The following is a 16,518-nucleotide window of genomic DNA, read 5'->3' as shown; positions in this document are numbered from 1 at the left end:
TTGATTCTTGATGCAGCAGTATGCTAAAATCTGTTAAAAAGATTCAATTTTTATGCTCATGTAAAGGAAAACTTGTTTGTGGCGTATGATGTGTGTTGTTAGATCTGCTTTGAGATTAACCTAAAAAGAATTTGTATTTGCAGGTAATTTAATTTAATTTATTTGTGGTTATTATTTATTTTTGTGTGTTTTGATGGAAGATGCCTGGAATTGTTATGGATTAAATTCATGAAGTAAGAGAGGTCAAGGAACTGAAGGAAAATGAAAGTTCCACACCATGTAAAGAATATGTATTAGTGTGTTGATTGTGTGTTAAAAAAAATCTAATTTTTAAGATAAAAACTTCATGTTCACTAAACATTTAGCTCAATTGCTCTTCTAAATTTTTGACTCTCTATTTTCTAATATTTGTTGTCTTACTTTTATATTTAAGGAAGATTTTAGCTTCTGATGGAGAAAAAGAGAGAAAATGGGTAAAAAATTTTTGGGAGAATAGATAAAATAGGGTTAAGCGGATTATTCTAAATGGGGTCGGGTCATCAGGTTAAAATAGGAAATAGGGCTTTTTTTTAAAAAAAAAATGGATCAATTTGGTCAATTTTGGGGATTCTGGCAAATGAAGGGTAAATTTTGGTGAAATTAATAACAGGAGGGATAAATTTAATTCATTTTAACGACGAGAATAAATCAAATAATAAACCAAAGTTGAGGGATATTTTTGACCCTTTTCCCCCCATAAAAAAGGAGATAAAATACACAAGGGTGAAACTTTGGGGGTTATTTTATTTGATCATATGGTTATTACTTATTAGGGTCATTTGTTTTTAATACGAGTTATGTTGAGATTAGTTATATTAGAATAAATTATGTATAAGTTTCATAAATATCATAGTGTAAAATCTTAATTACCTTCTATCCCTATACTTTTATAATTACATAAATCCCATGTTTTTTAGGCATTTCAGATACATAATTAAGGATACTGATACATTATTGTTGAGATTTTATATATCAATCCATTGCACTTATTAAGTAAAAAAAGCTGTAAAATCAATTTAAAATATCAAAGTATCCATTTGTTGCACTAATTAAGGTGGAGAAAGCTGAAAATTAAATTAAGATCTCATAAGTTACGTTATTCCATTCAAAATTATTATCAAGAATTCAAAATCCTAGTGTAACAAACCAAAAAAATAAAAAATTTCTTCTTCTTGTTCATTGTTCTCTATTTCATAAAAAATTTGTCAAAATTTTGAAAAGCGGTGTGAGTTATGAAGAATTGTATGGAATTGTTGTTGGACAAACAATTTCTTTTGTGAATCTTCAAGTTCATCGAATATCTTTCGATTTTGATTCAAGATTGTCGAAAATTTTGAGACTCAAAATTCTTCTCCAATTCATTGAAGATCATTTCCGTTTTGATTCAAAATTGTTGAAAATTTTGAATTTCAAAATTATTCTCCTAGATCATTGAAGTTTCTTTCAATTTTGATTAACAATCATCAAAATTTTTTAGAAGATACATCATGAAGATCCTTTCAATTTAAATTGATAAGTGTTGTATTTCTACTAGGTACACTAAATAATAAAGTGTCATCTAAAAGATTTTAGGCTTGAGATCGATACATTATTATTCGATAATTGTTATATATCAGATACATTTAGTATAAATTCAAATTTACGTGTCTTAACTAAAAAATTAGTGCATGATACATTATTATTTATGTATCTTATTTTGTTTGAGATCATGAAGATCCTTTCGATTTAAATTGATAAATGATGTATTTCTACTAGATACATCAAATAAGTAAGTGTTGCCCATAAAATTTTAAGTTTGAGATCGATACATTATTGTTTGTTAATTGTTATATATCAGACACAATTAGTATAAATTTGAATTTACGTATCACATTATTATTTATGTCTCTAATTTTGTTTGAGAAATACTACATTTTAAAGTTTTAAAAAAATATATTATAGTAATTGTTTGAGATAGACATTATTAATTGCTAATTGTTATGTATCAGATACATTTAGTATAATTTTGAATTTACGTATCATAACTTAAAAAATAGTGTACGATACATTATATTTATGTATCTTATTTTGTTTGAGAAATACGATATTTTAAAATTTAAAAAAATATAATATACATGTATTTTTCCAAAATAGCCTCTATTTGGTGTGTGTGATAAATAACACAAAGTTTATGTATCTAATATACTTATATTGAACGTGATAAACACTAATCAAAGATTAAACAACATTAGAGTTATGTATCAATACCTTAAATATGAACACAAATGAGATACATTAAAAATCTGTATCTTTGATAGTGATGGTCATGCTATGGCAGATCCAACTTTTTTCTTCCTTTTTTGAACGTTTTTCAATTTAGAAACATTAAAATATATATATTTTTCAAGAAAAATTTTCAACGACAATATAATTAACTAACTATGAAAAATTTACAAATATTATACTAATTATTACTAAATAAAAACTACTACAATTATTTTTTTCTAATTTACATTGTAAAAGTTTATCATCATCACATAATTATTTATTCCACGTAGTTATGTTTCTAATCTAAGATATGTATTAGTGAGTTAGTATATATTTTTTTGGTAACATATATATTTTGTTTTTATATCTTTAAAAAAAATAGTGATAATTCATCTTTTTGAGGTTAAATTAAATTTCATCAAATACTAAGTTTTTATTTTTAATTCGGTAATTCAATAGTATATATCAAATAGTAAAATATCATATTTTAAACTTAAATGAGAAAATCACTTTTAAGATTGTGTAACTTAAAATAGAGAGAGATTTGTGGAGTGAAATAAGGAAGAAATAAACATTGGTTTTGAGAGATATGATTTATGTATCTTTGGGGGTTAGCGAGTAAGATATGAGATTTTGGAAAAATTTAAAACTAGTAGGGAATAATGAGAAGACCAAATACATACGCAGGTACCTCAACTAACCCAGATTCCTATTGAATCATTGAACCCCCAATAATTTGATCCTTTTAAATATTCTTTGCTGATATGGAGCCAAATTTTAGCATATTATTTTTTGTAATTGAACGCGTGAGATGAACCTTCCCCACATGAAAAATTTCGACCAATATACTTCAACCCAATTACACATCAGGCCACATATTAAATCCTCAAACCTAAAAATGAATTCCCCCCCAAAACACTTCTAACCCGATTGTAGACGAGAAAACCCTAAGAATCCCTCTCTTTCAATGACTTTTACAGCTGAAATTCTTAGATTTTAAAGTAATTTTGAATTTTTTGTTGAAGGAATCATCGAAGATTGCAGACGCTTTTGGAGTTCAATCACAATTTTCGAGTTGACGAGTGTGAGGTAAGTTCATTCCCTAATCTCTATGTAATTTTTATTGTTGTAGTGGTGGTGTGTTGTTAATATCTAGGTTTGGCCTGTGTTTTTTTATTGATATATACTGGGTTTTAGTATCATTGTGGTTGTTGTTTTTAATATCTGGATAAAGTTAGGGTTTTTTGGTCTTTATTGTTCATAACGTGTCAGAAAATTTTAGGGCCTTATTTCAGGAAATCTTATGGACGCCATTATTATAACTCGTTTTCATCATGGTGGTAAGTTTATTCAGAACAAAAATGGAACTACTTATAAAAGGGAAAACGAGGTGGAATATGTTAATATCGACAAGGACCACTTTTCAATAATCGAGTTACTTTTTTACACTAAAAAATTGGGGTATATTACTGTTGGTGGGTTCTATGTTAAAGACCCCACAAAAAATGGCTTTATTGAGGTGGACACTGATTTCACTTTAGTATATCTTATCAAAGAACAAAGGATGGTGACTTTTTAGACGTTATGTGAAACATGTGATGGATGATGTAGAAGTGGTCACAACTGGTTTGCTTTGTGGGTCTGTAGTTGAAGAAAACTTAAAAGATATAAATGTGACTGCAAGTGAAGGATTGAATCATGAGGTTGAATCTGAAAATGTTAATGTGGAAGTTGAGCTAGGGGTATATCAGATCTAGAAGAGGAATGGACTGAATCAAATGAAGAAAGAGTGATGACTCTCAACAGAATGTTATTCCTGATGTGGATGACACTGAGGTTGATGAAGAATTGAGATCTCTTAGAAATGAAAGGAGAAACAAAGTGAAAAAGAAAAAATCTACTCAAACTGAGGAAATAAAGCTTGGAACAACTAGTATTGATAGAGACTTTGAAGACATAGGAAGGAATAAGACTGCTAAATACACTGGAAGACTAGGGGGTGATGAGCAATATATAGATAGCTCAGAATTGGACAGTGAAGACAGCAGGGATGAATTGTATTCAGAATTTGTGAAGGGTGTTGATTTACCAAGAAGAAGAAAAAGTAAAAAAGGTAAGATTTGATCCTAATTGTGTTCTAGCAATTTTTGAGCTTGGTATGGTATTTGAAAGTGCTGAACAATTTAGAAAAGTTGTTGCAGACTATTCTTGTGAATATAAAGTTAGGTTAAAGTTGAAGCCTAATGACAAAAAAAGAGTTAGAGTTAAATGTGAGGACAAGAAATGTAAATGGTTGTTGTTTGCTAGTATAAATAAGGATTCTAGTGATTTTATTATCAAAAATTATTATTCTGTGCATGTATGTCATTAATCAACCAAGAACAAGTTGTGTACATCTAAGTTTGTTGCAGAAAAGTTCAAGGATGAAATTACCTGTCAACCATATATAAGACTATGAGAAATTTCAGGAAATGGTGAGAAAAAATTTGGATTGTATGTTGGAAGAACTGTTTGTCATAGGGCAAAAAAAAGGATTATCAAGGAGTTCTTAGGTGATTAAAAGATGAAATTTTCAAGATTGTGTGATTATGAAGACATGATTAAACATACTAATCCTGGTACTTCCTGTTGAGTGAGGACAGATAGAGAGTCTCAGCTAGGAAAAATTTTGTTTGTTTACTTCTATGTTTGCTTTGATGCATTGAAGAGGAGTTGGTTGGAAGGATGTAGAAAAATTATTCGTTTTGATGGATGCTTTCTAAAGGGTTCTTGCAAGGGAGAATTGTTGGTTCCTGTTGGTAGAAATGGAAATCAACAGATGTTTCTAATCGCATAGGCTGTTGTTGACACAGAGACAAAACATTGTTGGAGTTTTTTTCTCAAGTACTTGATAGAAGATCCGAACTTTGGCACAGGACATGAACTGACTGTTACGTCAGATATGCAGAAGGTTAGATGATTTTTGTATTATAGCTTGATCTTTTATTTTTTATTTGCTTGTGTTGCTAATACTTTTTAATGTTTATGATATAACTGTTTACATAGGACCTTTTACTAGCTTTATGTGAGTTGCTACCAGATAATGAGCAGAGAAGGTGTGCTAGACATATTAGGTCCAACTGACATCAATTATGGAGTGTTGAAGAAAGAAGGAAACAGTTCAGGATATGTGCTAAGTCAAGTTTTGAAGTGAAATTTGAAGATGAGATGGATAAACTCAACAAATTAGGTAATAAAATTTGTGAGGACTTGTTGCATTATGAAAAAACTACTTGGTGCAAAACATATTTTAAAGAGCATTCTAAGTGTGACATTGTTGAAAATAATATGTGTGAACTTTTAATTCTTGGATACTAGCTGCTAGACATGAGACTATCATAACTATGTTAGAGGAGATCAGGCACAAGATAATGGACAGAAATATTGCAATGAGACAACTTGCTGAAACTTGGATCTCAGATGTCTCTCCTATGGCTAGACTAGTACTTGAAGAGAACAAAGATCTTGCTAGATTTTGTGAAGTTAGATTCTATGGTGACATTGGGTATGAAATCTTAGATGATCAGTACAGGCATATTGTTGATTTAAGGAAGAAGACACGTACATGTAGAACACGGCAATTGAGGGGCATACCATGTCAATATGTTGTGTTTGCATATCAGCAAAAAGGCATGGAACATGAACATAAAGTGGTACATTGGTATAGGAAAGAGACTTTTTTTGAAGGCTTATAACCATTTTTTTACAGTCAATACCAAACATGAAAATGTGGCCTCACACTAGTGGTGTAGTGATTGAACATCCTGAACCAAAAGTCATGCCTGGTAGGCCACCAAAGTGCAGAAGAAAGGCAAAGAATGGGCCTAGGAAAAAGTATGGAAAGTTGTCCAAAAGAGAAGTAAAAATGACCTGCTCCCTGTGTCATCAAGTAGGCCACAACAAAAAAGCTTGTCCAACATTGGTAAATTACTATTCTCTTCTAATACATCTACAATAAGCTTCAATTATTTACAATAATCAATTATTATTACTGTATTAATAGGCTGGGATGGGACAACCTGGAGGCTATCCAAACTGTCAACCAAGCTCAAACCAGCCACCATTGTTTAGCCAACAATCAAGCTCAAACCAGCCACCACTTTTTAGTAGACCATCAAGCTCAAGTCAGCCACCAGTGTTTAGCCAACCATCAATGTCAAGCCAGCCACCACTTTTTAGTAGACCATCAAGCTCAAGTCAACCACCAGTATTCAATCATCAAGGCAGTTCTATGTGTTTTGATTAATGTTAGAAGAGAGCAACAACTTGCTAAAAGCAGAGGCATATACAGAGGCACTGGCAGAGGAACTGGAAGAGGCACTGGTAGAGGCACTGGCAGAGGAACTGGAAGAGGCACTGGTAGAGGTACTGGCAGAGAAACTGGAAGAGGCACTGGTAGAGACATTGGAGGTGTATAAAGTCAGCAACCTGATCAACCAAAGGTTGTGGAAGCTTCAATATTAACAGGTTGACAAAAGAGGACTAAGACTATAGAATTTGGCATCTATACAAATGCAAGTGGTAGTAAAAACTTTAATTNGACCAAGACTATAGGATTTGGCATCTATACAAATGCAAGTGGTAGTCAAACCTTTAATGTAAGTATATACATANTGTATACATAATTTTGTTCATTTCTTACTCTACTATATAAAGTCTCATTTTAAGACATTTCTATGCAGGCTGGTACTTCAGGAGAAAGAGCTATCAATCCGAGAGTTTATAAGGATGCATCTCCAACAAATATTGATATTGGTTATAAGCCTCTAGGACTCAAGTGGAATGGTGGAGATGCTGTCACAGGTTCACAGTTGCAACGAATCACTCAGTCAAGAAAAAACAAACGTGAAACATCTAGTGCATAAAAGAATGCCTAATTTTTGTAGAAAAGTTACTTTTTGGTTGTGTAATCAGCAGCAGAAACTTGTATTGACTGCTTTGAAACGTCACTTTTTGGTTGTGTAATCAGTAGCAAAAACTTGTATTGACTGCTTTGAAATGTCTTTTGGTGTTTTTAAGTACATTAACTTATGCTTGATTGGAGCTCACTAGAGCAAATTAATTGTATGAATGATCAATTTTTACTGCTTTTAACGCACAAATTATCTTCATTTCTTCAATTAAATCATTACAATAAAAACACAAGGCATTTACAATTGATTTGGCCGATCAAAATTGCCCTCATAATGAACACTACAATCTACCATACATATTTTGATAAAGGAATCTAGTAGAAAACAAATGAATCAACTAAAATCAATTGTTACACAAATCTAAGTAGCCAATATCACCCCTACGACAATGACATATCATCCATACTTTTCTTGATCGATTCCTCTTCAATTCAGATGTTTGACTCTTTTCAACAAACTCCATATCACCCTTTTAGCTTGAGCCGGCATTTCATCATCATATCATCGTAAATATCCACATCCACCTCGTGCCTACAAAATTAAAGAAAAAGTTGAATTACAAATAAGGTGATTCTTTACTATATTGGACAAAAAAATGAATATGAATTACCTTTGAAGTTTTGCAACAAAGGAACCTACATCTAGGATTGGATTGCATCCATGAGGTCTTCATTTCCACAACGTTCCCACATTAACATAGCACATTCGTAGTTGAAGAAGAAGAAATCGATGAACAAGATATATTCAACATTGAAACTTGATGATTAAGAAGAAATCAATGAAAATTATATATAATAAAATAAGCTAAAGAGGAGAAATAAAAGAGGAGAAATAAGAGAAGAATGGGAGAAATTAGGGTTAAAAGGGGGAAGAAGACCGTTGGTGGATGGTTCAAGATCCACATCAGCGCTTTTAAAGCGTCTACACGCGCTTAAAGGACGTGAGATCACGCTTGGCTCCACATAAGCCAAGAATATTTAAAAGGATCAAATTGTTGGAGGTTCAAGGATTCAATAGAAATCTGGGTTAGTTGAGGTACCTGGGGAAAAAACCGATCAACTTTAGAGATCTGCATATATATTTGGCCTAATAAAAATTATGGAAAGAAAAGATGTGTATATATGTAATTTATTATTGAGAAGACCCAAGATAGCTCTTAGGTGTAACATGGTCTATGAGACTCTGAAAGGCCTCATACATGCCACTGAGCATTCTTCATCTAAGATTATAGAAATTTAAGAGATTTAAAAAACAATTTCAAGCAAATATTTGTATAAAACGAAGGAAATCTAACAATGTCTCAAATGTAATATTAATTTTACAATATTAATTAAGAGTAATGCAAAGTATATAAATATTACGTTACAAAAAGAATAGATTACCTATCCATTCCAAATTAGAATTTTATTAAAGTGTGATGTAATGACTTTTAACGCCATTAAGATCATATATGTTTCTTAAGAATTCACTTCTTCTCTTTGAAACTCCTATTTGCAACTCTTATATAAAGATGTATTTTGAGTGAGCATAGAACAACACTACCAACATAAATAAAAAGATGAAAAAAACATTTTCCTCCTTCTTATCCTTAGAATATTTTTTGGACAATTGGTTTTGAGCAACCTCCAAACTCTCAGCCACGAGTGCACGTGTTTGAGAGTACCTGTGGAACCATGGGGAGCAACCGACTGCAGCGATTTGCACTAGAGTCGAGCCAAAATCCCTTTCAAGGCAGTGGTTTGCCACGACACAGTGTTTGTGATAAATTATTTACTAATTTATAATTCCAATCTAATATCAATATTGTAGTATTTTCTCAACAATTTGAAAGCAAATTCCTAACATACAATATTGATACATGGCTATTTCTTTGAACAAAACTTTTTCTGATTTGTCAAAACTTAGATGGAAATAATTTTAAATGATGGTCACAAAAACTTTTAATTTTCTTTGAACAATTAGAAGTTGATTATGTTTTTTAAGAACCTTCTATGAATGGTTTTAATACTATTACTACTTCTAGCAATGATATAACTGTTGATGATGTTGTTAAAAAGAAGTTTGAAAAGGATAACAAAATTGCGAGAGAGCATTTGTTAAATCACATGACTAATCATTTATTTGATTTATTTGTTACCTATAAATCTGCTAAAGAAATATGGGATAGTTTGAAAAAGAAATATGGTGTTGATGATGCACGAATGAAAAGATATGTTGTCGGACAATGGATTAAATTTCAAATGGTTGATAATAAGTCAATAATGGAACAAGTTCATGAATATGAGAACATGACAGCTGATGTTCTCAACGAGGACATGAAGATGTATGAGATATTTCAGGTCTTGAAAAATTTCCACCATCTTGGAGTGATTATAGAAATCAATTAAAACATAAGAAAAAGAATTTAACTCTCCAGAACTTATTAGTCACATGAGGACTAAAGAGGCGAACCATCTTAAAGATAAGATGAAAGAACTTTATCTTAATTCTTCTAAAGCTAATCTTGTTGAATCTTCTGGTACTATTGTGAAAGACAGGTTCAAAGGTAAACAGAAGAACGTCTCAAAAAAGGAACTTATGAAGAAGAAAAATCAATTCCACAAGTCGGAGAGTCAAATTCAAAAATTTAAGGGCTCTTATTTTGTTTGTGGAAAAATTGGTCACAGAGCTGCTAGGTGCTATCAAAGAAAAGGGCAAGACTCAAAGTAGGACGGACAAAGTGATATCCAAGCCAATCTTGCTGAGGGTAATGAAATGATTGTTGTTGTAGTCGTTGAGGCAAATCTGGTGGCAACAAAATTGACTAGGTGCTAGACACAGCGCCTCAAGGCATTTCTGTGCCAATAAAGAGTTATTCCATGATTTTGAAGAGTTTACTGAATGAGAGTATATATATGGGTAACTACACTATTGCTGTAGTAATGGGAAATTAACGTATGGAAAGACATTATCCTTGAACAATGTTTTGTATGTTCCCTCCCTCTGTAGAAACTTAATTTCCGGAGTACTTTTCAACAAAGTAGGCTTTAAACTTGTTTTTGAAGCTGATAAAATAATTATTTCTCGCGGAGGAGACTTTGTTGGGAAGGGATATCTTAGTGGAGGATTATTTGTATTGAACATTGTTTAAGAGATTGTCAATATTGCAAGTATTTCAAATTCTGCTTATATTATTGAGTTTATTAATTTGTGGCATGGTAGACTAAGTGATGCTAAAATTGCTTCTATTGAAAGTCTTTGAAAAATGAAATTAATTCCTATCATAAAACTGATGATTTTTAAAAAAAATTCCTCTGTGTGTAGAAGCAAAGCATGCTATGAAACCTTTCAAATTTGTTATTAGTAGAAAGACCGAATTACTTGAACTAATACATTCAGATTTAGCAGATTTCAAGAATACTGTTAACAAAGGTGGAAAAAATATTACATTTTTTTTGATGACTTTTTTAGATACACTAAGGTATACCTTCTTAAGTCAAAAGATGAGGCTGAAAACATGTTGTTGAAATTCAAAGCAGAATTGGAAATCAATTAGATAGGAAAATCAAGAGATTTAGATCTGATAGGGGCGGTGAATATAGTACTAATACTTTAGAATATTTTTTTGAGAAAAATGGTATTATACATGAGGTTAGTTCTCCCTATAATCCCCAACAAAATAGTATAGCCGAACGAAAAATAGAACCCTTAAAGAAATGATGAACTCTATGCTTTTAAGCTCTGATTTATCTGAAAATATGTGGGGAGAAGCAATCTAGTCTGAATTTTATATTCTTAATAGAGTCCCGTATAAGAAGTTAGACAAGACCTCATATGAATTATTGAAAGGGTTTGCTCCTAACCTGAAATTTCTGAAAGTGTGGGGGTGTTTGTCTAAGGTTGGTCTACCTGATCTTAAACGAGTAAATGTTGAATCTAAGACTTATGACACTGTCTTTATTGGTTATGCTCAAAATAGTGTTGCTATAGATTTATGTCTCTAAGTGACCATTCTATTTGTGAATCTAGAAATGCAAAGTTTTTTAGCATATTTTTGCTTTGAAACATAATGTGTCGTGTAATGTGCAAAATAATGCTTCTGCGTCTATTTCAAACAATTCTCATCTTATCCTTCTTCTACTGTTATTTCTAATGAGCATGAAAATGAACTCAGAAGGAGTAAAAGACGTAGAATTGAGATCAGTTTTGGTCCTAATTTAATCACTACTTTCTTAACTGATAATTTTGATATTTATATTTTAAATGACGAATTTGTGTATATCTATTTAATAGAGAAAGACCCTAAGACTTATGATGAATCAATGAGATCAATAGATGTCATATTTTGGAAAGAGTTTATTGAAATTGAATTAGACTTATAGATTCTAATCACACTTGGGACTTATATGATTTACCTAAAGGTTGTAAGCCTATAAGTAGCAAGTGGATATTTAAGAAGATATTGAGACTTGATGGTACAATTGAAAAATACAAGGCTAGACTTGTGATTAGGGGTTTCAACCTAAAGAAAGGTGTTGATTACTTTGATACTTATTCTCATATGACTAAAATAGCAACCATTAGAACTCTTATTGTTTTAGCCGCTATAGATGACTTAGTGATACATCAAACGGATGTCAAAACAACATTTCTAAATGGAGATTTAGAGGAAGAGATCTATATGACTAAACCTATGGGTTTTGTGATTTCAGGACAAGAGGATAAAATATTCAAACTGAGAAAGTCCTTGTATGGACTAAAACAAGCACCTAAGCAATGGTATGAAAAATTTAATATCACATTAGTGGATAATGACTTTGCTGTAAATTCATCTGATACATGTTTTTATTCTAAGATGTCAGGTCCAGATTGTGTCATTATATGTTTATATGTAGATGACATATTAATATTTGATCCTAAGTGAATGTTATTAATGAGACCAAGAACTTTTTGTCTTCTAAATTTGAAATGAAAGACCTTGGTGAAGCATATGTAATTTTGGGAGTTAAAATCAAAAGAACTGCTAAGGGTTTCTCTTTGTGTCAGTCTCATTACATTCAAAAATGTTGAAAAAGTTTGATTGCTTTGTAGTTCTAGTGAGAACTCCCTATGATCCTAACATACACTTGAAGAAGAATAAAGAATCTAGTGTTTCTCAAATTGAATATGCTAAAATAACTGGGAGCATAATGTTTCTCGTGAACTATACTCGGCCTGATATAGCTTATGATGTTAGTAGATTGAGTAGATATATGAATAATCCAGCAGTGAACATTGGAATGCTCTTCATTGATTGCTAAGGTATTTGAGAGATACTATGAATTATTGTTTGCATTTTAACAATTTTCTTGCTGTTTTAGAAGGTTTTTGTGATGCAATTGGATAATTGACAATGATAAAGTTAGCTCCAACAGTGGTTATGTGTTTACTTTGGGTGCAGGTGTTATTTCGTAGAAGTCTTCCAAACAGACTTGTATAGCACATTCTACCATGGAATCTGAATTCATTGCTCTCGAGTTGGCAAGGCAAGAAGCTGAGTGACTGAGAAATATTTTGGTGGATATGCCATTGTGGGGAAGACAAGCTTCACCGGTCTCTCTTCATGTGACTCACAGGCACCAATTGGACTTGCAAAAAATTGTGTGTACAATGGAAAAAAGAGACATTCGCATGAGACATGGTGCAGTTAAACAGTTGTTGAAATTGGGTGTATTTCCTTGAAATATGTAAGGTTCGAAAGAAATTTGGTGAATCCTATGAAAAATAATCCTTGAAACGTTGAGAGGGATGGGGCTAAAGCCCATTGATTGAGGTAATGTGGTGGACTTGTTAGGTCTTAATATACACCACATATTATATACCTATGGTGTGAGATAGTGTTTTATAAGGTTGAACTTATTTTGCTCTTAATGATTCTATAGCCTTAAGGTAGTCTATTTGAGATAAACTTGATAGAACCACCTACCTGAGTGTAAAGGTGTCGTCGTCTTTTATGAAAGACTTGAGTCGTCTTTCTAGAGCACTCATAAGATCCAAGTGGTGTGCATGACCATAAAAACACTTTGTTTGTATCGCGGAGGTTGCTTAAAATTTAAGGATATAGTATGTGTTATGGGGGTCTCAATCTATATCCATTTATTTCAAGAATATTTCGCTTTGTGGATATTGAGTTGTTGCCCCATTTCACTATGTGATAATTCAAATTGAAAGATATTGACACTTAAATTCATGTTCCCATTTCACTATGTGCTAATTCAAATCGAAAGATATTAACACTTAAGTACATGTTCCTTCCTTTTGCCCAAAATTTGTTCTTACTCTTTATCTTTACATTAGTGGGGGATTGTAATATTAATTTTTTTTACAATATTAATAAGAGTAATGCAAAGCATATAAAATATTATGTCACAAAATGGATAGATTACCTATCCGTTCCAAATTACAATTTTATTAAAGTGTGATGTAATGACTTTTAATGTCATTAAGATTTCACATATGTTTCTTAAGAATTCACCTCTTCTCTTTGAAATTCATATTTGCAACTCCTATATAAAGATGCATTTTGAGTGAGCATAAAATAACACTACCAACGTAAATAAAAAGAAGGGAAAAACATTTTCCTCTTTCTTATAATTAGAATATTTTTTGGGCAATTGGTTTTGAGCAACCTCGAAACTCTCAGCCGCGAGTGCACGTGTTTGAGGGTAACTATGGAACCTTGGGGAGCGACCGACTGCAACAATTTGCACCAGAGTCAAGCCGAAATCGCTTTCAAGACAGTGGCTTACCAGGACACAGTGTTTTTGATAAGTTATTACTAATTTATAATTCCAATCTAATATCAATATTGTAGTATTTTCCCAATATCAAGGTTATCTAGTACATGATAGGTACTTGGGATGTATCCCATACATCAAGTTTGAAACTGAAAGGTAAAGAAAAAATGAATAAAATCTCGTTCATTGAAAGATGAAGATTCACCAATCTTGAAGTCTCTACTAAAGATCCCTAGCCACGGAAGTTCGAACCTGGAGCGTGGGACCCTACATTTTGATAAGAAATATAGGCAAGAGTATGTGTTAGTACAAAGATGCACTAAATATGAAAGTCATGTATAAAATATGTTAAATCATGCTCTATGGATAAAGACTTAAATAATTTAATGACAAAAGTTTTCCTTCAATGGTGGAATTGAAGTTTTGACTTGAAACCCTGGGTTGACTCTTTCCTCTTCAAGCTTTCTAGAGAGAAATATTTTGGAGATGAAGACTTGTTCTTCTTCTTGAAATTTGAGAGAATGATTTCATTTGAAAAAAATTGGGTCAAAAACACTTACATAGAAATTTAGATAAAGGGTAAAACGACATAGTATTAGGCTATAATAATTAGGAAAAGACTCAAAATCTCCTAAGAAAATAATTGTGGAAACTCATCGACGGCCCGACCAACGATCCATTGGTCAAACCATTAACGTTCTGGTTGGGCATCGTTTGGGGTAAGAGACTATGTCTCTGGGCCCCAACCACGGACCCACCTACGGCTCGTAGGTCCATCGATGGCCGTGGACCACAACTGTGGGTACCTACGAACCCTACCTACGACTCCTACATTAAACGACGGCTCCTCTTGGTGAACCGTTGAAAAAGTACTGAAACTTGACATTTTGGGATCTTGGGCTGGCCAACCACAACGCTAACCTACAATCTGTGTGTCAATGCAGGGGTTGTAGGTGACTCCGTCAAAACTGGCACTAGATCCTAAAAAAAGATGTTACTACCATTTTTGAATCCGAGGTGTTACATTATCTCCCTTTGGGAACATTCGTCTTCATATGAGATTCAAGAGATCATATGGAGGGTATGAACCTTATCAAATAGCCCAACAAGAACGCTATTACAGAAATGCGTATATTTGAGGAGGAAATACCAACTTCAAGCTAAAGCATGTTCAAGGAATCATATCATAAAGTGTATATGCAACTCATACTCAAATGCACATAAACATATACATACCAATCAAGTAAACTCATTTACTCAAAATTAATTTTTTCATAAATCATGCATAATGAGGAAATTAAAGGAATATCTAAGACACATGACACCAAAAGAGTAAACCATGAGGAACTAAATACCTCAAGCTAAAGTAGGATTGGAAGGAAAGAGATGAGGATAAAGGAACACATATCGGCCTCGGCCCCCAACTAGCACCTTCAACCAACTGATTCCTCCAAAGAATATTACATCTTAAAAGTGTATTTCCGATAGTTAAGTTCTACTTTTGATAAAAATTTAAGATCAAGTTTATCTTATTTTATAAATAGATTGTGAATTCATTTTACAGTTCATTCAACATAAAATTTGCTTGGTTGGTGCTTTATCGGCCCCATATGGCAAATTTTAATGCTAATAATGTTGCCTCAAACGCAAGGACACATGGTCTGTTAAAAATTATGACGGCCACATATATACCATTTGTAGATTTGTCACGTCTAGGACTAGAGAAATCAAGGATTGTATTGATAATCAAAATTGTTGAGTACATGCTCCTTATATAGGGAGAGAATTATTAAGTCCTAAGTTAAATATACTTAGAGTCCTACCACATATTTGACATTCATTTATGTTCGGCGCTTACCTTCTAGCATCCTCAAGCTAGAGAATGAAGGAGCGATTACTCCTAACTTACTTTGAAGATCCAACAAACTTGTTTTATCAATACTTCGGTATAAATGTGTTGTCAAGTCATTGCTTGTGACAGTTTATGTGCACATAGATACGAGTAGTCCCACCTGTAAAAAACATAAGAGCAATATTGAAGGAATATTGATTGTATTGAAGTGTTAACCTAATAAGAGAATACATGGGAGATATATATAGGAGATATAGGAAGGAGTACTAATCCTAATAGGACTAGGATTAAGGAGTACTAATCCTAATAGGACTAGGATTAGTACACAGTAAATACTAATATTATTTAATACTATTTATTTAATACTATCTGTTACTATCCCCCCTCAAGCTGAGCTGAGCGGAAGCGAACGGAAGCTTGAAACTGAGGTAATCGTGCTGTCGGCTCAGGAGAGGCTTGGTGAGAATATCAGCCGGTTGTTCTTCAGTGGGTACATACTGCACAGTCATGGTGCCGGCCTGAACTTCATCGCGAACAAAGAGACAATCGGTATCAACATGCTTCATTCTGGTGTGTAGGACGGAATTATTGGCCACACAGATGGTTGATTTGTTGTCACAATAGAGAGTAGGAACAGTGTGAGTGGCGCGGAGTTCGCGAAGAATATATGTGA

At 32.6% G+C, this 16,518-nt stretch overlaps 1 pseudogene; it reads left to right on the top strand.

Annotated features, from left to right (window-relative positions):
• Positions 1 to 5,240: 5,240 nt before the first annotated feature.
• On the top strand, positions 5,241 to 6,840 carry LOC114074961 (annotated as a pseudogene).
• Positions 6,841 to 16,518: the final 9,678 nt, after the last annotated feature.

This window comes from Solanum pennellii, chromosome 11, assembly GCF_001406875.1.
Source record: "Solanum pennellii chromosome 11, SPENNV200".
Classification (NCBI taxonomy): Eukaryota; Viridiplantae; Streptophyta; class Magnoliopsida; order Solanales; family Solanaceae; genus Solanum; species Solanum pennellii.
Note: the sequence above shows the minus strand (reverse complement) of the source record. Positions and strands in the feature narration are given on the sequence as shown.